Source organism: Halyomorpha halys, unplaced genomic scaffold (genome assembly GCF_000696795.3).
Source record: "Halyomorpha halys isolate HHAL.00 unplaced genomic scaffold, Hhal_1.1 Scaffold81.1, whole genome shotgun sequence".
Classification (NCBI taxonomy): Eukaryota; Metazoa; Arthropoda; class Insecta; order Hemiptera; family Pentatomidae; genus Halyomorpha; species Halyomorpha halys.
In genome coordinates this window covers 189358-213181 of record NW_027115240.1, presented here as the reverse complement: position 1 = coordinate 213181, position 23824 = coordinate 189358, and the positions used below count along the sequence as shown (strand labels likewise).

Here is a 23824-nt window from a genome sequence, read left to right as displayed (position 1 = left end):
TTTTATAAGTAAGTTATAATAATGTAAGATAATTTGTAATTTTAAGTTCTACAATTAAATGAAAAAGTGTACACATTAATTAAATGAAAAAGTGTACAGATTAATTAAATGAAAAATACAAACAAATTTTAATGGACGTGAAGTGTGAATTTATAGTTAATATTGCCTTTGATTGCATCTCAAACTCTCCAGTCCCATATCACAATCCTCGAAGAATGGTGTCGAAGTTGGAGGATAAAAATAAATCCCAACAAATCACATTTACTCTTCTTCGTAAGCCTGCCGACTGCCCTACAGTATACTTTAATAATGTGGCTCTTACCTCTGTAGAACAGATTCGTTAGCTTGGACTACATCTTAACATACGACTAACCTGGAATCCTCACACAAGACTGAGAAGACAGGAAACCGCACGCAGATTCCGACTATTACAGCACTTACTAGACAAACGGTCTAAACTTCCAACTCATTACAAAAGACTGATCTACAAGACAATAATAAGGCTCATCTGGACATACGGAGTTGAGCTTTGGGGCTCCACTAAACCTTCGAATTCTCCTCGTATCCAATCTTTACAATCCAAAATCCTTCGTAAAATCCTCAATACTCCTTATTTTGTTACTAATAAAACCATCCATAAAGACCTAAATGTTCCTTATGTAACCGATCTAGCCCGAACCCGATATTATTCCTTCCATAATAAACTCCCTAACCACCCAAACCCACTAGTTTCTAACCTTGCTTCCTCTTCCATTCCTGGCAATCCTCCGAGGCGCCTGAAAAGAAGATGTCCTCGTGACCTTATATTGTAAACTGTTTTTAGAGTTCTACTACTGGGTAGTTTCTCTACATCCTGTATCATATTATTATGTCATTATGATCAACTTGTTGTATTTTTTATACATTTGTAAATATCAATAAATAAATAAAAAAAAAGAAGTTAATATTGGCCTTAAGGTAGGCCGAAACGTTACATTTAAAATACTAATAAAGTGTCTTTGTGACTTTAACAGACACTTTTTATTTAATTTAAACAATTAAACCAGTCTCGAATAAGAGATAAGATTATTTATAAGGAAATTAATTGATTTAATATTAAAAATAAGCTATTGAAATATTTTATTTGCTTATTTTTCTATCACTTTTTACCGTGGCATTGCTAGTAATAGTAAATCGTTTTATGAGTGATGCTGAATGCATAAGGCAATGAATGGGCCCCTACCACACCTAAAAAAGTTTAAGATGAATATCAGATATATTTTTGGTATTCATCTTTAGACTATTTATGATTTTTTTTATTGTGTTAATTGTTTTATACATTCCCTTTTATGTATGTTTTAACTGCTTGTAACTTTTATACCCTCAAGTTAATTCCACCAATTATGTTTATTTTTATCATTGGTGAAGTCCTGCAATGTGGGCCCCACTGCTCCCGCACCCCGTATGCCAGAGATGGCAAGGGAGGGGGATAAAAAAAAATCCTGTAATGTGAATCCAAGACGTTGACTATTAATAAACAGTTATATTGTAGTAGATACTATTCTTATTCGTATTTCTTGATCGTGACACGGACAACCTCCCTCTAATAATTATTAAGCTATAGACGAGTGATAATTTTAATATCAAATTTAAAGTAATAGCAACAATTTTAAAATCCATTACACGTGAGAAATGAAAAACCCATTGAAAAATCGGTACTTTGCACGTGTGTATTCGTTATTGAAAAGGGCAAATCATGTTGATGTGTGAAAAAAACGCTCTGTAACATCGGCAGTTACTTTCAAGAATATACAATCAATCATAACTACTCCGATAGAAACGTGTGTCAAACAATATTTGGCAAAGGATTGCAAATAACGCAACAAGCGTGGAGCCCTACTTTTAAATCCATATACTACCTAGATCTTCAGTCAGTTCTACGAAATTCTAAGCAACCTTTTGTAATATATTACAAAATAGATACTTTCTGAATACAAATTTTTCATTCTAAGATAAGGTCAGTACAAAATGTACCTAAGTAGTTCAGGTAAAAAAAACTTTCTGGTTAGTACAGTTTTTAGAAAAAGTGAATCCGTATAAACAGAACTCTACTGTAATTAGATCGTACAGAATTTAATTTTATAACTCATTAAATAAAAAATGTAGTTCTCGAAGAAAAACATACAAAAAGTAAAAGTTAATTTCACAAATCAATTAACAATTAAATTATTCGCTTTATAGGAAATGTATAGAAGCAAATCAAGCACATTTTGAGTGACTGATAAATGATTTCATATCATAAAATTGCAGAAGCATATTTTAGCAATACAAAATTGTTGGGTGAATGTAATCAATTGTTAAATTTTACGCTACAAAAAGGCTTTTTGTTAAAAAAAAAAATCAAATTATATAAATTGCTTTGATCATATAAGCGATAGCGAAGCACTGCTACAATAACAAAATATATATAATAATAATTACAATAACGATGAATGAACGACGAAGCTGAATGAAGCTTTGAAACGACTATGAAAATGGAAAACAGGTGTGTCACTGATAAGGCTCAAATAAATGCGCCGCTTGCAGTTCCTATCTTAAATCCAATATGGTTACTGATAACGTATCGCCTAATGCCGCCCGAGGTGAGGGGGAAATATTTTATAAAAATATTTTACTTTTATTCATAAGCTGGAAAAAACAAAAAAAACACCGGCCATACAGTCTCAGAGAAAGATAATTTTATATCTAAGTGTACTTTCTTTTATTTAAATTTATATAATTTCTATTACATAAATTACTTACGACTTTCAAAATAAATAAATAATGATTATTGTTATTAAATTTTTATATTTGTTTTCTTATAATAATTTATGTATCATATTTTTTTTTCAATGCACGAACCTAATTTTCAAATTAGTAAGTATATGAACTTATGAAAGGAATATGGTCCGGGTGCGGTCAAAAAAACTCAAATAGTAGAATTATACTATTTTATTGAGCCAACGTTTCGCCCCACGTTGCAGGGCTTCGTCAGGGCTAAAAAAGATACAAACACATAGTTACAAAAGGAAAAAAAAGAGAAAAAAAATATAAGTGTAAAAAAACAGGGGTATAAAATGTAAAATATATGTAAGTAAGTATATGAACTTATGTGAGCCACTTTTGTAGTCATAATATTTCACTATCCTACTAGAATGATGTTGACATTAGAACTTCAAATTTAATATTTTTAGTGAATTGGAACTTGAATCAACGCATTTAAGTTAATCCATACAGTTTTATTCACATGAAATATTTTATAATGTTTTTTCTAATATCATTTTTTCTAATCTAAACTCACAAATGTATTGAAGAATAAATTATCATGGTTATTATTTTTTTTTATTGGAATTTATAACTGCACATACTTATACATTTAGATTATTTAATGTATGTTATAATGGAGTGATACAGGCGTCTAGAGAAATTACCCATTGTTAGCACTCTAATAACTTTTTTACATTAGCAAGTCTCGTGGTCATCTTCTTCTCAGGTGCCTTGAAGGGTTGTTAGAAATGCAAGAGGAAGCAAGGTTAGAAACTAGTGAGTTTGGATGACTAATGTTTATAATGGATGGGATGATATCTGGTCCGAGCCAGACCGGTTACATATGGAACATTAAGGTCTTTATGTATGAATTTATTTGTGACATATTAAGGAGCATTGAGGATTTTGCGAAGGATTTAGGATTATAAGGATTGGATACGAGAGATATTTGAAGATTTAGTGGAGCCCCAAAGCTCAACTTCGTATTTCCAGATTAGCCTTATTAAAGTCATGTAGATCAGTCTTTTGTAATGAATTGGAAGTTTAGACCGTTTGTCTAGTAAGTGCTGTAATAGTCGAAATCAAAGTTTCCTCTGTTTTCAGTCTTGTGTGAGGATTCCAGGGTAGTCGTTGGTCCAGATGTAGTCCAAGGTAGCGGATCTGTTCGAACGGGGTAAGAGCAGCATTATTAAGGATAATAAGGATAGTAAGGGCAGTCGGTAGGCTTACAACAAAGGGTAAAGGTGATTTGAAGGGATTTATTTTAATCCTCCAATTACGACACCATTCTTTGAGGGCTGTGATACGGGATAGGAGAGTTTGGAATGTAATTAAAGAGTTATTATGAACTGCGAGCACACATGTGTCATCGGCATACGTACACATGTGCATACGCTGTATACTGTGTAGATGATGAGACCGAGAATACTTCCTTGAGGAACGCCAGCGGACTAAAAACTATCAAGGTACACTTTCATTTCTGACTCTCGGTTTGATCTCATATCTGTTTCAGTAAGTGCTCAATGTTTCAATGTTATATGATTGTGGTAATTAAAGCTACCTAAATTAAGCAGTAAAACTGTTGTCATCATGTGATATAAGTTTGGTTGTCTTTTTTTTTTTTAATTATTTAAATTTGTATTTTTATGATTCACCAATATTCTACGCTAGGTCTATAAGGGAGAAATTAACACAAAAATAAAAATAAAATAAAATGAAATATTCCTTTTCTCATTTTTAGCATAATTTCAAGGTCTTAAAGTAATATTTTTTTAAAGAACATGGATTTTTTAGTACGATTATATTATTGCAACTATAAGGTTAATATAAGGCTGATAATAATGTATTTTAGAATTTTTGGTAGGGTAAAAAACAGACAAGCTAGAAGCGTTGCCCAATGGAAATGTTATTAACAAGTTTATAAGGATTAAATTATAGAATTAATGTTTTATTCCTATTAAACTTTTAATTGTAATTGTAAATTTTATCAATTCGAAAAGCACCATTCACTAGAAAGTTGTATTGGATAAAAAGAAATGGTAGAGATACGTTTAAGTGGTACTATCTATATATTCTAAAACAAGGGATTGTTCGTGATGTTTGTTTGAGGTTAAGTAAAATAATAATGTACCGTACCAACACATGACGGCAACGGAATATAAATTTTACATTACTTTGTAGACGAGAGCCGCTCCTAATCCCAGCGGCTATTACGGGAGTGAGGGTGCTAGGGAGGGAGTGAGGGAGGGAGGGAGCAGAGGGATAGAACAATAGAGAGAGGCCGATGAAAAAGCCGGAGGTAGAACTGGGCAAAGAGCTAATTTCCGAAGGTTGAGTTACCCGACGGGAATGATGGGGGAAGTCCGGAAAACGATATGGAACTCCACTCAATGGGCGGTCTTTCCTTACCGCGTTCTACGGTAAATTATACCCTCTAACGGTTTTCTACAGGTCTGGTTCTTGGGGGAAGAAAATTCTCTTTCGTCTTTAATTCGGAAGACGATGGACTGTCTTCAGCTAAGACCAAATCCTGGGATCACTTAGTTGATCATGTTAAATATAAAAGGATTCAGTGGTATTCACGAATTTTACATTGCTGGCTAGAAAATATCTTTTGTGTTCTTACTCTCTTTATTAAAAAATCAAGAAAAAAAACGTTTTTCTTGACCTTTGGCCACATTGACCAGTTCTCCAGAGGATTGTGGGCATTCCTTTACAGCCGTTTTCTTATCATTATATTTTATAGCATCACAATCACCCAGGTTTATTAGTACTTATCAGTAGAGATTAATGTTCACAAACATAGGATTTAAAGAATATATATAATAATATTGAATTAAAGTAAAAGTCTAACAATTTAAAAGAAAATTCCTAATTTCGAAATAAATAAATTGTTCAATACCAAATAAGTGATATAAAATATAAAATAAGTGATTTCCGCATTTTGATGAGAAAAAAAATATGATAATACGCATCAAAACTCAAGACAGTAAATTTTTTTTGATGGACTACTTGGACTTTAAAAAGATGATATTTTATTTTTTTCCTCCATAGAATTCATAGATCTTTGGCTAACTCACAGAAAATATGTAGCTGGGACCGAGGTCACTATATCTCTGTCTGATTTTAGGTCTACCACGAAGCCACTGGATAACTGTTGATTCATTCAACATTTACTTTTGCGCCCAAGGTCCTATGGATTATGGCTGTTATTCTTCTCCAGTCATTCAGAGAGACAGATCCTTATTACCTCATCATTTTGAAAAATTTCAAATTTGAATTTGACGAAATTTAAGGGTGTTGCTTACATCGGAAGCAAAGAGTTATTCAAAGTATATGTATATAAAAAAGTTTTATTTAAAAATTCTATAAAAAAGACCAATATTTCTTTTTTCAAAAACAATATACACATTCCATTTAAATTATTGTACAGTAATATAATAAAAACTATTTCAAAAGAGAAATTTTTCTTCAATCTAGACCAATAGAAATTCAAATAATGTATAAATAGATATATTTATTTGAAATTACTGTTGTTTTCAAAATTAAAAACAATTTAGAGATAACAATAATAATCCCAGAAGAAGCAATTCAGCAATAAAACATTTATACCGTACGATATTTTAACACTGAACTTTGCACTTAAATTCCTTCATTTCATCAATGATCAACGTTATAATAATAATAATTGTATGAAAAAACATTTTTGAAGACGTGACAGCCAAACTTATTGAGATGCAACGGTTTTGAGGTTGAAGACAGAGAAAGAGATAGAAAGAGAGAGAGAGAGATATGAATCATAATTAAAAAAAAAACAACAGTTCGGATAAATTTGTATTATAAAATGGAAGCGGCGAAATATCTCATATACAATTAAGAAAGCACTGATATTAAATTTGTTTTCAATTTAGTTTAAAAATTATAATATTTCAATTATATATACAAAATAAATTATTTCTAAAATATGAATAAAAAAAAAGTTTAATTCATATAGTTTTATGTAAAGTCCCAAGAAAAAATGACCTATAATTATAAATAATACGTTTGGGAGTAGTACTCATGAAAACTTATAATTTTAATAATATGACTGGGTGTAGAAGAAGAAGAATGTTTAAAAATTGCCAAATATAAAGAAATATACAGGATATTTAGGGGTAAGTGTCCTGACTGAAAATAAGGATTAATGATCTCAAAACAAGACATTTCCCTGTAAACGTATGTCCGTAGTGGAGATATTCACGTTAAATATTTTCATAGTTGTAAATTATTTATATTACAGTAATCAAATTATTATGTGTTTCAATTACATTATTAATGAAATAACAGCATTTAAATCCATATGAAATGATTTTCATGATGTCCATTCGTGTGTTAGAAGTGGAGATATATTCTATCCTGTCTTAATGCTCAATGTGATAAATTTAAAGATTTATTACAAATTTCAATGATAATACTTTATTGATAACGTACTTGGAACACATGTTAATTTATTTATTATAACCTAAGTGGTTCATAACAATAGTGATCTTTAAATATGAGTACATCATAAGCAAATCGTAAACAGAAATATCTTCGTTGGGTTTTTTTTGTTTTGAGACCTTTAATACATGTTTTCAGTTAGGACATTTAAGTATAAAAACATCCTGTATTTTCTTGTCTTCTCTCACTATCTCTTGTGTGCTGCTAAACGTGGCGTAGCTGCCTCTGACGATCCCAGTCCTGTGCAAGCCTTCTCATCTCCGGCACCGTGGTTCCTCTCGCTGAGCCAATTCTCTCAATCAGGTTAGCATACATGAGCCTTAGCCTGCCTTGAGGTCACCTTCCATCCGATCTTGCTTTTAGATGCCACCTGGCCTTACAGTCATCTCCCATTCTGTTAACATGCCTGAACCATTTCAGCAGTCTTTCTTCAATTACCTTTTGGAAGGATCATACTCCTAGTTCATTGCGTACCTTTTCTAGGTAGGTCTGTAGGAATCTCATTTCCACAGAAACAACCTTCCTGGCTTGATGGCCCAGGCCTGTCCTACTTTCCAATCCGTATCGTAGTACTGTGAGAAAAACTGATTTCAATAGCAGAATCTTCGTTTTCCTGCTCAACTTATCTATTCCAATGAGTGCCATGGATATCTGGTAGAATATTCAATTAGCCTTTTGGACTCTATTCATGACTCCCCGGTCTATGCTTCCATCCTTGCAGATCATTGTTCCTATGTAGCAGTTGGTGTCAATTTGCTCAAGGCTCTCTCCATTTTAACTGGTTCTGAGATCTTCATTCCTTCTTCCAACACACATAACCTTGCATTTGGCGGCATTGATTTGTATACCTCTGAGTTGTATTTCTCCACAGCAACCTAGAACCACATCATCTGCATATATCATTGCCTGTGCCAACGCCGATGTCATCCAGTACTCTACTATTGCTCCGGGAGTCCTTATTTACAAATGGCTTTCATGAAAATTATGGAACAATATCCTGTATGTATGTATAAAATAATATTTTCACAAACAAAATTAAAAAAAAAAAATTATTAACACATAGTTTTATTTTCAACAATGTCGGTTTAATTGTGGTCCAAAAGAGATTATTTCCGCAATCGTTTCTATTGGTATTTAATAACAGAAAATAACTTCAATTTAATTAGACAAATTACAGTTTATGAATGCGGTGGAGGGAAAATTTTAAATTTATGAGAAAATTGAGAACTAAAAAAATTTAAAACTAGCTAGATAGCTCCAAGATTTTATGAAGACCGCGTAGCTCATAAGCCGGAGCATGGCGGCTATAAATTTTTGAAGGCACTGGGAAAACCAAGAAAATTAATTTCATCTGGCGTGAGGGGGAGGGGGATGGTTGCAGGCGAAGGTAAATAGGACATCGATTAAGCAGCCCCAGCGTAGGCTTTCCTACAGCCACGGAGATAGGAAGCTTATTTTAGAAATTGCTTTTCCGCAAAGGATAGCTTCAAATGGTAAAGTGAAAAAGAAAAAAGTCACTGACAGCTGTCCATAAAAAGCTGAAGAGATACTATGTTTGAATTAAAAAATATGAAACGGTTAGATGCGTCCGTCAATAACGGAAATTTATATAATATATTATTTATTGATATAAACTGGTGAAAAAAACAAAATTTCACCAACCACTCTAGTGAAGTGTTTTGAAGTTATCGCTTAATGTTTCAGTTACCAGTGACGCGGTGAGAGGGATGCACTGGGATCTCAAAGAGCTCTGCTCTATACGTGGGGGATAGAGTGAGCTCGGGGATCGTCAAGTCGATTGTGTAAATATTGTATATAAGACTGTAAATGGGACTGGTAATTATTTTATTTATTTCTTTTTTGATGTATATAATTTGATTATGTTTATTTTCTTTATCCTTCTGTTTTTATATATTTATATAAAAATTTTATTTAATTTTTTTTATTCTTATATTATTTTATTTTAGTATGAATGTAATCAGTTATCACTATTACTTATTGCCCAACAATGTTGTGGCAGATTGTAATATTTATCAATAAATAATAGATAAAAAATAATTGCAAATCTAAAAAAAAAAGATAATGTTTCTGTTGCTATTTAAGGTATCTTGAGATTGGAATATCGGATATCAACTTTGTTCCTGCCAATAATACAACAGATTAGTAAAAAATGTTGAAGTCGTATATATTTTTATGCAAGGGCGTTCCAAAGATCAAAACTTGAGTGGGGGGGGGGGAGAGCCACAGTGAATCAGGTTGTGACATTTCAGCACCGAAATGACGAATGAAACTAAAATTTTAAGAATATTATATAAAATTATATTAGTGTTTGATTAGTAATTACAATTATTTACCTGAAATTTTTTTTTTAAAATAAATTAATTTTAAACGCCCGTGTCTGTGTATATATACGAATGCAATTGGAAGCGATCGGGCGATCTTCGCTTTTTACGATTCCAACGCAGACTCATTTTCCCTTTTTTTTTTCTTTAGTTGTCCAAATTTTTTGATATTTTGTGTTTATTCATTTTCTAATACTACAGATAATAAGAACTGGTTATCTATTTCCAATAAACAAAATTAAACGTACTTTATAGCAAGATTTTGGGAAATTTAGCCGTATAAGCGCTAATAATCTATTTCTTCCTTTTCTATGCGGACGAGAACAAGCTTACACTAAAAGATAAATTGCAATGATATACCAGTTTAAGTCAAAATCGTTAGAATAGTCGAAAAATCGATTTATTAATGTTGCAATACTGGTCGGTCGAATTTATCGAGTTGGTGTCACGAATGTAAACGCCTTAAATGTGTAGTTTCAATTTCGTATAACTTTTCGTATCTGGAGGAAGGCTGTTGACACACACACAGACCATATTACGATATTTGGTTATTTTGACTTAGGGACCTTAAAACTTGTATTTTCTTCGAAAACTCGAATTCGATATTTTGAACGATTGCAATACTCTTAATCCAACGATAAGTAAAAGTAAAAATATAGCTCGATTTCTTCCATGTTACAACATATTATTGAACAGAATGAAATTTTTAATTATATTATTTCTTTATCAAATCATACTTTATTTATGATGTCCAACTACATGTCACTGTCTGTAATTGGACTGTTAAACTTTTGTTTATTTGAATAGGTTTAGTTTAGCTCCATCCATACTTGTTTTGGCTACACTGATTATTGCTATATATTCATTTTGTAATTATGATTACATATTTTTTTCCAATTCATTTTATGTCCGTATAGAAATTTTCCATATTTTCAATATTTTTAGTTATATATATTGATTCTACTATTTGATGCTAAATAACAAATATGATTTTTTGGTATACTATGTCTATTTTATGTTTATTGACTTTTTTATTTAGATTTTGCGAAGTCTCTCTTATAATTTTTTTTTTTTTTTTTTTATTCTTTACAGTTAATTTTATATTTTAGATACTTTCTGTAACCTTTTTCAATACTATCTTTCATGTTAGCTATGCGTTTCTCTAGTTTATTATTATTATATAATTCGAATTTTTTAAAATATTATTTGTTATTCTTGGGATGTATCTTAATACTGTCGAGGAGGGTTATTATCTTAACTATTGTGCTTGTCCAGAACCCGCTACAATGCGTATTCAGTTAGTAAAGGTAAGGTCGTTGACAAGGAAGATGACTAGGTAGGATGAGACTGACGGGTGACACCCGTTATATCTCGGAGGATGGTAACCTCGTCCTACGGGTTCTATTCCGATAAACTCGAGGGAGGAATGCAGACATGAAGGGTAGCTAGCCTCCAGTCATGCAGGAAGGTGCCCTCGTCCTGCCGGGTACTATTCCGACGGAGGCGAAGGAGGAATGTAAGCCCGGAGGGTAGCTAGCTGCATACAAAGGGATAACAGGTAGAGGAGAGAGATCGTGTCGAGGGTGAACAAAATATGACAACCATTTAGAAATCAGAATCAGATATTAAACGAAACTGTCTCAAGTAGTAGCTGTGGATGTAAGTTCTTCTGGGATCAATTAGGGGTTCTTTAAGACCCTTATTTATAGGCCTAGTACATACGGCTGTGACCGAGAAGCGGTCTTAAAAAATTAATAATATGTAAAAATAACAATATATTTTTATAAAATACAATAATATAGAAATTTCAAAGCTTCGGTGAGGTTCGAGGTGCTGCGCTCTAGTGGATTGTATTTGAACCCTTGGTTCCTCTCGCAAAAATACAATATTTACTATATTGTTTTGGTTTATCCCCTTATACAATACAATTTTTCTTTACTTTACGAACTTCTCTATTTTACATTTTGGTAAAACAAATCGAAGAGTGAAAAAAACAACTAAAATATTATTGAATTAAAAACAAAATACATAACATTATACTTTGGATTTTATAAAATACATATATTAATTTGTGTTTAGAATAATATACTTTAGTTCTTTTTGTGTTTATATGCACGAGTTGTATTTTTTTTGTAATTTCCTATTTCTGTGATTAGAAGGTTTTATGAGCTGGGGCAAGCCTGGAAGAAATTATGAGTCAGATTATGTATGTAATCATGTAAGGTGTATATATTTAATGCTGTGTGAACTTAAGATAATCATGTGTAATATTAGTTATTAATGATACTGAGGCATTTGTTTTGAAATACTCGTATTTTTTTTTTAAATATTGGTCGAACTTGTAAAACTCCATATGGGGCAGGCATAAGTAAAGATTTATTTTTTGCTATAATTTTTTTGTGCATTTTGTATCCAAACGAATCCGTTCATTACTTTTATCAGGTAATATTAAAATGTTCTTAGTCAGTAATGTGGAATATCATCATAAATAGAAAAATAAAGTAATCAGTTACAAATATATCTAATATTTTTAGCTAATAACGAAATATCTAATCCAAATATGTCGCCAAACGATTACAAGCCTAGAGGTGAAAACCGGGAGGTATTCGCTTATTCACTATATAGCTTCAGTAAAGCTTTGATAAGGTCGTATTAAGGAGCGTGTCGTTTTAAGCTTGGAGGTGGATTATACCTGGATCGTGATTGAACAAGAGGATTAGTATGGTTTCAAAGGTCCTGATGAAATTTCGGAAGGACTAGGAAAATGACGTTTGAAGGGTAATTAGTCCCTGAATATAGCAAAAAAGATAAATTTTAAATAATTTTAGAAAATCAATATTGCCACATTCTTCAAAATTCCATCTGTTTAAAAGGATGATCCGCAAAAAATTTTAAATTAAACCAAAAATTGATAAAACAATCTGGGGATGGTATCATATATTTTTCACTTACCCTTTTACTTTGAAATGAAATAAGTCTTTTATGTTTCATATATTGATAAGTGAACGTAAAATCTGACTATTGACACAACAGCTATGGAAATAGGATAATTATAAATTATCAAATTATTCATCAGGTATTGAAGGAGAAACCAGGTTAGAAACAAGTGGGTTTGAGTGGTTGGGAAATTTATCAGGAAAGGATTGGTATCTGGTTCTGGCCAAATCGGCAACATATGGAACATAGAGGTCCTTGATTTGTGACAAAGTAAGGAGCATTAAGGATTTTGGACAGCAAGGATTGGATACGAGAGGATTTCGATAGTTTAGTGGAGTCCCAAAGCTCAACTCCGTATGTCCAGATTGGCCTTATTAAAGTCATGTAGATCAGTCTTTTGAAATGGATTGAACGTTTAGACCGTTAGTATAGTACATGTAATAGTAGGAACCTATGAGCAGTTTCTGTATTTTCAGTGTTGTATGAGGATTCCATGTCAGTCATTTGTTTAGATGTAGTCCTAAGTAACGGATCTGTTTGACAGAAATGTGTGGGGTATTATTGAATGATACTGTGGGACAGGAAGTCATGGGTTTACGACGAAGGGCAAATGTGATTTGGTGGGATTTATTGGAATTTATTTTAATCCTTCAGTTTCGGCACCATTCTTCAAGGGTGCTGATATGGGTTTGGAAGGGTCATTATTCACTGACAATAGACATGTGCCGTCGGCGTTCGTGGTGAGAATAGTGTTAGGGTGTGTTGGGATGTCAGCTGTAAAACTGTATAGAGGATAGGACCAAGGATACTACCCCGAGGTACACCAGCAGACTGAGGAAAGAGAGATGAATAGGAGCTATTGTGATTTACTTGAAGTAACCTGTCAGAGAGGTAAGAACGGATAGTGAGAAAAAAATAGGGGTAGGAATTTATGGATCTTGTATAGCAGTCCTGGGTGCCAGACTCGATTAAACGCCTGTTCTACATCATACTGAATATAATGTAGGAATTGAGTATATGGTCAGTATTGTATGTAATGGGGCCATTATGGATTATATTAGAAACTTGGACTGAGTTTCCAGTCAGTCCTAGTAATTAAGTGTTAAGGATCAAGTCCCTACAAAAATTTAGTATCAGACTAAGCATTAGGTGCTCAGCCCTCAGTGGGATATAGTGGCTCAATTTACCTTATTAACTGCTCATCGAAGACGAAACGAACCTCACCGATTGACTTGCACCCTGCGAAGGCAGGGATCATGAGTTTGAAGTACAGTAAATAAACTATTTCAGTGAGGATTATACCTTTCTGATACTAATGATCATCTAGATTTCGAATGACATACTGAGTGTAATCAAAATCGTTTGAGCTATTTTTGAGAAAATCGAAAAAACGGGTAAAATCAATTTTATAAAATAGCACTTCTTGTTTTGTTGATTTTCACAAACAATTATAAAATCCAAGGCACACACATGAATTTTTGGGTCATACAAATATTAATATTTTATGCTTTGATAAAGACTTATTGCTATGATTATAAATTATTATTAACGATCATTTCACTTTGATTTACGAATATACAATTGGTTAAAACGTATTTTCTTCTCTTCCTGTAATAATAAGGATAAACCCATGTACCGTATATGATGGTATGATAGTATGAAAGGGACAAACATGTACATGCATAATTGTGTACTAGGCTTAATCTATGACAGAACATGGGGACAGCATGTCAATGTTATCTCAATGTAACTACCAATAAGCTCTGTGTGCTGTCACATAGTTTGATGTAAACCAAAACTTTGATTGGAATATAATTTTTTGAGAAGCCTAGTCAAAGTATTATAAAAATAAAAGACATTTAATTGAAATCATTATAAATATATACATATATTTTTTCAGGCAGGTGACGATATAGATGCAAATTAAATTATTTTATTGCTGATAACTGACCGTATTTAGTACATATAGTTTTTGACAACAAATGAAAAAATATACAAATGAGAATCGAACCTTTATCCATATGAATTTTTTTGTAGCTCGTCCATTATCATTTCTTAAAGTAATGTCCAGGATTTATGGGACATTGAAGAAAAAAAATTAAACTATAAACAAATATAAATTATAATGAATACAGCAAATAAATTTAACAATATATTAATTAATATGTAAATGTATAGACTTATATATAAAATATATATACACACATATAATTTTACGCACAAAGTTAACGGTAAATAAACATTATAGCCCGCACATAAACCATAACAAGTTCGGTTTCCTCTGGCTTATCTACTGCGATAAGACGGGACCCGGTATTTGCCATATTATTCTTGGTCATGAAGAGAGGTCACCATTCAACCTAAGTTACAGCAAAACTTAACGTAATTGTTACTTAAAGTAACAATTTATGAATACTATCCTTTGTATTTTCATTAATTTTTATGGAAGTTATAAAAAAAAGTAGTTATTCAAGGGTGTATGATTGTTTAAAATAACAGATCATAACCAGTTTTTTTATTTATTTATTTTATACTAGATCGGCCTGGTGGGCCTTAAATGGTTGATGTAACCGTTACATTATTTTTTTTTTAACAGTTGATTATGATGGGGGAGTATAGTCTCGTACAAAAGACACCTTTAACTATATACAATGTAATAATTAAAAGAAAAAAAAAGATAAAATGAGTAGATAAGAATAATGCTTCTTAATAAAAGAAAAAAAGTAAAATTAATAACAAAAAATAACGATATTTGTAAACTTAACTATTAATCTCTACTAGTAAAAAGAAACAAGTTAATTTGAAAAAAAGAGGGGAGAGGAAAAAAAATAATAAGTAAAATATAGGTAGTGTGAATAATAAATTAATAAATATAGAATTTATTACAGAATGTCTGAAGAAGCCAGTGCTTCAGTCCTCCGGTTGAGGTTGGGTTTCCCAGGTTGTGGGTCACTGCTCCTTTAACTGACGGTAACTGGGAGTGGAACTTCATGAACCGTTTTTTGATGTAATCCTCTATTGACTCCATTTGTAATTCCCGATGCAATTGGCTATTTCTTAGGAACCAAGCAGCATTTACTGCGATTCTTAGGACTTTATTTTGAAATGATTGTAATGTTTTCCTTTTCGTAAAGAATGCCGCTCCTCAGACTTCATAGTCATACATCAGCAGTGGCCTGAGAATTGTTTTAACTATAAGAATAGTTGTTTCTGGTTTTAATTTGGAATTTCCGTTAAGGATAGGATATAGGATTGCTAACCTTGCGTAGGTTTGAATTAGTTTAATGTTGATATGGTGATTCCAGGTTAGGCGGCGATCTTGGTGAATTCCCAGGTATCTTACTGTTTTACTGGCAGGATTCCATTTTACATTTTTACCTTTGAGGATTTGTTCTGGTGGGTCTGGTGGGCGTCTGGTGGCGAGTGGGAGAAAGGACTGAACCTTATGGAGTACAGGCATGGATTTGTGTAAGGGTGGAATTTTTGTTATTAATTATGACAGAAAATGTTCTACCGTTGAGGAATGAGCTCAGAATATTGAATAAATATTTTGGAGTGCCTGCTTCTTTAGTTTATATAGGAGACCTCGATTCCAGACCTTATCGAACGCTTGTTGGAAGTCCAAGAACCCTACCAGATTGTATCTTTTTATCTAATCCGTTGATTATAAATTTCGATAGTTTTGCCAGTTGATGAGAAGTGGAATGACTGTATTGAAAACCGAATTGAAAATCAGGAATAATGTCGAAGCTCTGAAAAAAAGAATTACATTTTTTTTTAAAACTGATTACAGTAATTTTCCAAAAATGGGTAATAAACTGATAGGTCTATAGCTGCTGACACTCCAAACAAAAGAAATTTTTTTGTAGATTAAAAGGGAATGCTTATTCCTCGCGAACGGTTATAGCAGGAATGATTATCTTCCCCAACCACCTGATATCTTCCTCAAACCACATATTATAAGATTTTATTTATTTTTAAGTTTTTACAAGTAAGAGAGTATACAAATTTTTATAAAAAGTTATTAAATAATAGAAATTTATTATCCAAACATGAAAAGAATTTACAGAATAATTATACTCTCCGCTTAGAATAAACTCTTTCAAAACACATTCCAATATTTTTCGCTCAATACAGCTTCTGAACTCGATTGGGAAAACGAGTCCAAACGAAAAAAAAAATTTAACAAATTAGTTTCCATATCAGTTTAAATAAGTAATATAAACACTCAATTTAAATGTTTTTTATTAAATTTAATTTAAAATTTTTATAAAAAACCCGTTTTGTGTTGCCTTGAGTCATCACGATTTGTTTTTCTTTTTATTTACTATCAAAAGTTAGTCACCTTATGTTTTATGATATGACATTTGTCATATATAGATATTTGTCATACATTTGACATAATTTTTATTTGTTCTACTTTAATTTTATATATTCTGTTAATTATTGTATATTATTATAATACAAAATGGCAGCTTTTTCCAAATGTTAAAACAAATTAATTTTTCATTCGGAACTCCATAATTTTGAAACTACTCATAACACTAGAAACTCTAATAGAACTCGGGCTCTTATACTACATGAAAGTGTCTAAAATCGTGTCTAAAAGTGCGACTTTCACTTAAAAAAAAGTTAAAAGTATTTATTGTTGGGATTACAATATTTTACCAAGATCAAATAAGCCGTGCCCAAATTAATCTTTCGTTCCTGATGTAGAAGTTGATTTTTTTTTTTTGAAGATCAAAATTTTGCATAAAATAAAAATCAGGTACGGAAAACCAACCACAAAAATTTAACATGCAGCTATACTTGGAATTTAAATTCATCCTTGCTTGGTTTTAAAATAGCAATTTATTTGTTATGAATGATAGCAATTGTTCCACTTACTAAGATATGTAAATTATGACTTGTTTAAATTATGAATGTTTAAAAAAAAAGTATATCCCGGCTCTGTGTCGATATCGAACGTTAGATATCGATCTTAAATATATCTGCACAGTTAGTTTGGGATTCCACCAAAAATTTTAGACCAAATGGAATATTCAATTTAAATCAAGATTTTATTCCATATTAGCACCTCCTCAAATAATATTTAACAATAAAAAAAATAGGATGGATATTCAGGAATTATTTTTATAATATACAACTTCCGAGGATCCGGAAGATAAGTGGATTAGAGGGTGGTATTAAACATGGAGGTGAGGAATATGATAGCTTTTCGAGCAAGGTGTTTCAGAATATATGATGTGGTGAAATCGTTGCCAGGAACTTTTTTAGTATTAATTGGTGGATACAGAGGAATGAAACGTTTTTAGAGTGGAATATTTAGTTCTGCATCATAAATTGGATTTAGGATATCAGAGCGCGGATTTTTTGAAAAAATGTTCACCAAATATTTAAAGTTTTTCTTTATTGGATCTTGACTATATCTGAGACAAAAGAAATGAAGGATTTGGATATCAGTAGCTTTTAAGTTTGTTGTACATAATGATCTTTTGATAGTAGTTAGTTTTTTTTTTGTTTTATTTTTGAAACTCGTAAGACGAAGGAGTACTCCGAATCTTTGTTTATTTTATATATTATAGCAAAAAAGGAGAGAAAAAAGGTATTTATGTTAATATTTAATAGAACCTATGGAAGGTCGAATTTACTAAATATTTATATTATTTTGTTTTCATTCTTTGTTAATTGATATTAAACCAGACCACCTTTACTCTCTGTCGTAAACCTCTCCTGTCCTACAGTATCCTTTTTAAATATTTCACTAACGCCTGTTGAACAGATTCGCTACTTAAAACTTTATCTTAACAAGAGACTTACTTGGAATCCCCATACAAGACTGAAACGACAAGAAACTGCTCGTAGATTTCGATTGCTACAACACCTACTTGACAAACGCTCTAAACTAATATTATTATATTAAATGGTAATCAGACCAATTTGGACATACGGAATTCTGCTTTGGGGATCTACCAAACCATCGAATTACTCCCGTATCCAAAATCCTCGGTAAAATCCATGATGCTCCTCAAATAAACTTATCTATAAAGACCTTACACATCCCTTTCGTTACAGATTTAGCTCGAAATAGATATGGGTCTTTTCATTCCAAACTCCTTACCCATTTGTTCTTAATCTCTCACGTTTAATTATCCCTAATAATCGTCCGAAGCATTTGAAAAGAAGATGGCCACGGATGGATCTAATTTAAATTAATGTTTGAAGTACCACCACTGGTTGACTCCTTCGCAAGATATTCAAGTGTTTGAAACATACCACATATTTACTCATTGTATTTTTTGTAAATTTGTGCATTATAATAAATACAAAAAGAAAATTGATAATAATAGAAAAATCCAAACACAGAAAAAAAGGGTCCCTAAACCCAGGATAAACTCTTGAAAACTAAAAAAAAAAAAATTACATATTGCATATAAAAGTTGGCTCTGTTTAATAATTTTATTCCAAATAGAATATAAAACTCATTGGTAAACGTAGTATTTTTTTCATTTTTCTCAGTTCTAATATAAATTTAATAAGGGACAATTGATATTTCTATAGATTTCTCTTAAAAGCTGAGACATTGGAGAAGGACGGATATTACTTCCAATATAAGAAGAGCATAAAGGATCGTAAAGGCTCCTTAACAAGAGCAGTTAAAAGATTTTAGGACTCTTCCAATATATCGTCGTAAATTTCAGCAGCAATAAATTTAATATAGTACTTATATCGCTAGACCCCAACCATAAAGTTTAAATTGAAGAAAATTATTCCACTCTATGATGAAGTATAACCTGTTTATATTGTGCACGGCAATATTTGGATTTCAAATACCTTGTTATTACAGCTCACTAACGGTAGAAACTCGATGATATATATCGATTTTGAAAATTCGCGAATGGCTTTTTCGATGGCGCTGATTGGGGAAAATTGGTTCATAGATAATAATTATCCAACGATCGTGAGATATTTTTATCGGCGATTAACGAGAGATGAAACAAGAAACTTCAATATATTTTCCTCAATTTGAGATGTAAGCTTTTATACAATTATTGCTCGAGGGAATCCACTCGAGAAAAAAACAAAACATTTTTATTGTTATTTATTGAATAATAAATAATTGCAGTTTTATTTCCATTATTTATAGAACCAATAGCCTCTCCCTTGGGTGGCATTAGTCTGATTTATAAACATAAAAAAATGTATAAATACTATTCTATTTTAGAAATAAATATTAATATTATATATTATTATATTATAAATATTAAACAAATTTTAATATAAAATAAACAATTGGAAGAAGATAGTTGACCGTATGAAGTAGATTGGAGGAAGATAGTCCAGTTGGCGGTCAATATAGGTATCAAAACAGTAAAAGAAAACTATTTATTGTTAACCAACAGTTCGTCCCACTTTGCACTTACCCTTCCTAAGGGTTAGCCTAGGAAGTGGGAGACACTTTTATTCCTGACTTTACCCTTTTTTCTCAGTTTTCCGCTGTGTTTCAATCTGACAGGTGATTACTCCTATGTTTATTATTTATTTTTATCAATTTCCTTAATATCTCCCTTTTACATATTACTATACCTCACCTATACTATATCTACTGCACCTATCTGTTCTACCATTTACACCTACCTCTTTACCATATTTATAATTAATTTTAATGAGTGATCTACAATTTATTAGTCTAGATTTGTATTTAGAAATTTTATCACACCTTGTTATATTTATTAGTAACTTGTTTCCAGTCCACCTACATGTAAATACTTCCTTATATTGTTATTAAACTTTATAAACATTACAATTGTATTTTAAAAGGGCCTAAAATTAAAACGGCGTGAAACCCTCCACTCCCGCTCTCTGTGGTACCCTTTTTTTGTTATGATCTCCTCTTCTGAGATTATGACATGTCGTACATCGACCAACTTACTCGCTATAATTATCTGTTACCTACTTCAGATAAGTAAAGCTACCACAGAGAGCGGGAGTGGAGGGTTTCACGCCGTTTTTTAATTTCAGGCCTTTTTTAAATATTGCTCGATTAAACTATCTTAAGCCTCCTCTTTCCGTTTCAAGTGAATATTTCAAAAGAGATATAGGACCGTCGCTCCCTGGGAGTCTTAGTGGGGTGGGTTTGGCCGAGAAGGATAGCTTTTTTTTAAAGTATTATTTTTGTGGTATGAAATTCGTAAATTTATCAATATAAAAGTGTTGTGTTTAATGATTGATATTCAAAATTAACTAATTGAAAAATAAAAAAGCCATTAGTATTACTTTTCCAAAATGTATCTCATTTTTGAACCGACGAATGCTAGAAAAAATGAGTGATCTCCTACAATTTATTAGTCTAGATTTGTATTTAGAACTTTTATCACACCTGGTTATATTTATTGGTAACTTGTTTCCAGTCCACCTACATGTAAATACTTCCTTATATTGTTATTAAACTTTATAAACATTACAATTGTTTTGAAATGTTTTTATTTTGATGTTTTGTAAATTCTAAAATGTTTGTATATTGTTTTTTCATTTAGCCGTGACGAAGTCCTGCAAAGTGGAGCGAAACGTTGGTTAAGAGTTTTCTTTTACTATTTTTATACCTTTATTGACCGCCACCCGAATTATATTCCTACAATATTGTTTTTTCTACCATCCAAAATTTCTAATAATACGTGTTGGTAAACATAGCCTACAAATCAGAAATCATATGCAGATACACCACTTTTACGCTTTTTATCCAAGCCATCTTATTTGTGACCTTTAGGACGTTTTCCATTTCACCCTTTCCTCAGTTCTAGATGTGGCAACGAATTTTCGCTTTAATGGCTGAACTTTAAACGTTTCCAAGGTTATTTAAAGAAAATATAGCGATCCAATTGCTGAATGCATAATGAGTCTCCATTAACCTTTTTATTGTACCCAGCAAGAATACAGACTAGATGCTCTATCTCAAATAATCATCTCTTGATGTGAATTAGTGACTCCCAACGCACCCTCCTCCTACAAAATTGATGAATGGAACTAAATTATTACCCTTGAGATAGTGAAGCAACGCCCGCAATTTTAATGCTGTATAGATATCTATCTCAGGGATCTAAAGGGCTTTCACGTCGAAATGGTTCCAGCCTTATTCGTTTGGAATTAAGTATACAACTCTGATGTATTTATAACTAACGATGACTCGTGACATTTCTACAATATCATAGAAAGTTTATAATAATTTCTTGAAAATAACGTTGATTCATAAATTTTATGTGTATTTTGAAAGACTTTGCTTATAGTGAAATTATGAAGGGACTTTACTATTTATAATCAATGTAACATAATAACACGTTTGCCTTAAAGGCTTTAATTTTAGTTACGTGATTAAGAGATAAGCACTAGGGGGTCTGCTATAAGCAATAAGTACTTAGCATTCTGCTAAGCACTTAACATTCTGCTGAGCCCTTCAAAATTGGAAGGAGCTAGTTTAGAGAATCCCAAGATTGTTGGAATATTATATACATGTATAGAGCTTTTATTGATCGTTATCTATTTTATTATTATTATATATGTGTACTTTATTTTTTCTAGCATTCTTCGGTTCAAAAATGAGATACATTTTGGAAAAGTAATACTAATGGCTTTTATTATTTTTATTTTTCAATTAGTTAATTTTGAATATCAATCATTAAACACAACACTTTTATATTGATAAATTTACGAATTTCATACCACAAAAATAATACTTTAAAAAAAGGCTATCCTTCTCGGCCAAACCCACCCCACTAAGACCCCCAGGGAGCGACGGTCCTATATCTCTTTTGAAATATTCACTTGAAACGGAAAGAGGAGGCTTAAGATAGTTTAATCGAGCAATATTTAAAAAAGGCCTGAAATTAAAAAATGGCGTGAAACCCTCCCCTCCCGCTCTCTGTGGTAGCCTTATTTATCTTAAGGAGGTAACAGATAATTATAGCGAGTAATTTGGTCGATGTCCGACATGTCATAATCTCAGAAGAGGAGATGATAACACAAAAAAGGCTATCCATTCCGGCCGGACCCATCTCACTACAACCCCCAGGGAGCAGCGGTCCTTTATAACTTTTGAAGTATTTGCTTAAAACGGGAAGGCTTATAGCTAAATCGAGCAATATTTAAAAAGAGCCAGAAACTGAAAAACGGCGTTGAGTTCTAATTCATCCGTCCTTGCTACAGTTTATTTCCAGATGATACCATTCTTTGTATATATAGTTCGACCACTAGTTTCCGAAAATTTTGAAGCGATGAACTTATGTTGTTAACATTAGAAATCGTAATATTAATAACCTCAACTCTCTTGTGATGAGTATATCTGCTTTGTTATGACGCACTGTAAGGTCTGTAATCATAGATTCGTACTAATACAGCTTGATTGGTATTATTATTATTACTGATATATATTTAGCAGTAGTTAGGTGTATAAGATGCTTAAAAGTTTTTGGACTCCGATTTAGGATTAGAACAGTTTTTTATAAACAAACAATCGTTTTCTGGTATGTGGCATGATTTTCTTCCATGAACTAAGAAATACAACCTAATCAAGTCCCTTCATGGATTGCAATTGTAAATATTTTTTAATTAATTATTTATTTGTAAGTATTATAATCTACTACCACCTTGGGCAAAAAATAATAGCGAAAATGAGCACCTTCATACAAACAAATGTAAGTAATGCTATGTACTAGTAGCAGATTTACTTGGGATGCCAGGATAATCGCTGAAGGCAATTATCCAAAATAATTTAATTAATTGATTATAAATTGAGTTCTAAAAAACTATTATTATAATTGGATTCCTTTCCAAAGGCTGTTTGTGTGTTTACCAGTTTGCCAATTAAAAACCTTTATATTTATAAAATGTTCTGACCATTAATTATATAGTATAATAAAGAGTGATATATTGGGTTATATGATAGAATATAAACTACATAAAGAAACTAAGTATTTATTTACAATTTGTTATTATAATTAAAATGATTCAGATAAAGGTTGCCATAAAATATAAATTATTACATGATTACTTATTAGTTAATTTATACTTATAGCTGCTGATGCCGTGGGATGTAGTGCCATAGGTGTCTTCTGTTTCATCAGGGATGTCCAGGTCTCCTGGCCTTCGTCTGGTCGAAGTGCATCCTCCTGACTGTGGTCCTCACTCGTCTCAGCCTTCCTGTTGAGTGTCTCCTTGCCCTTCTTAATTTCCTCTCTGTATTTTCCTCCCACTTCTCTTTTGGGGCGTTACCTTATTTTTAAATCTCT

The 23824-nt window shown here is 31.8% G+C and overlaps 1 protein-coding gene across 4 annotated transcripts in view; it reads right to left on the bottom strand.

Moving 5' to 3' along the window:
* Positions 1-23824, bottom strand: part of kek5 (kekkon 5) — a 597474-nt gene that overhangs the window by 393333 nt on the left and 180317 nt on the right. The window contains exon 1 of one of the 4 annotated variants that reach the window (XM_024358914.2): positions 2461-2512. The exons of 2 other annotated variants lie outside the window; for them this stretch is intronic. The gene's annotated coding sequence lies outside the window, so the exon portion shown is untranslated. Of the gene's footprint in view, positions 1-2460; positions 2513-23824 lie in introns of those variants that run through there. One more of the 4 variants, XM_024358915.2, reaches the window with a different exon arrangement.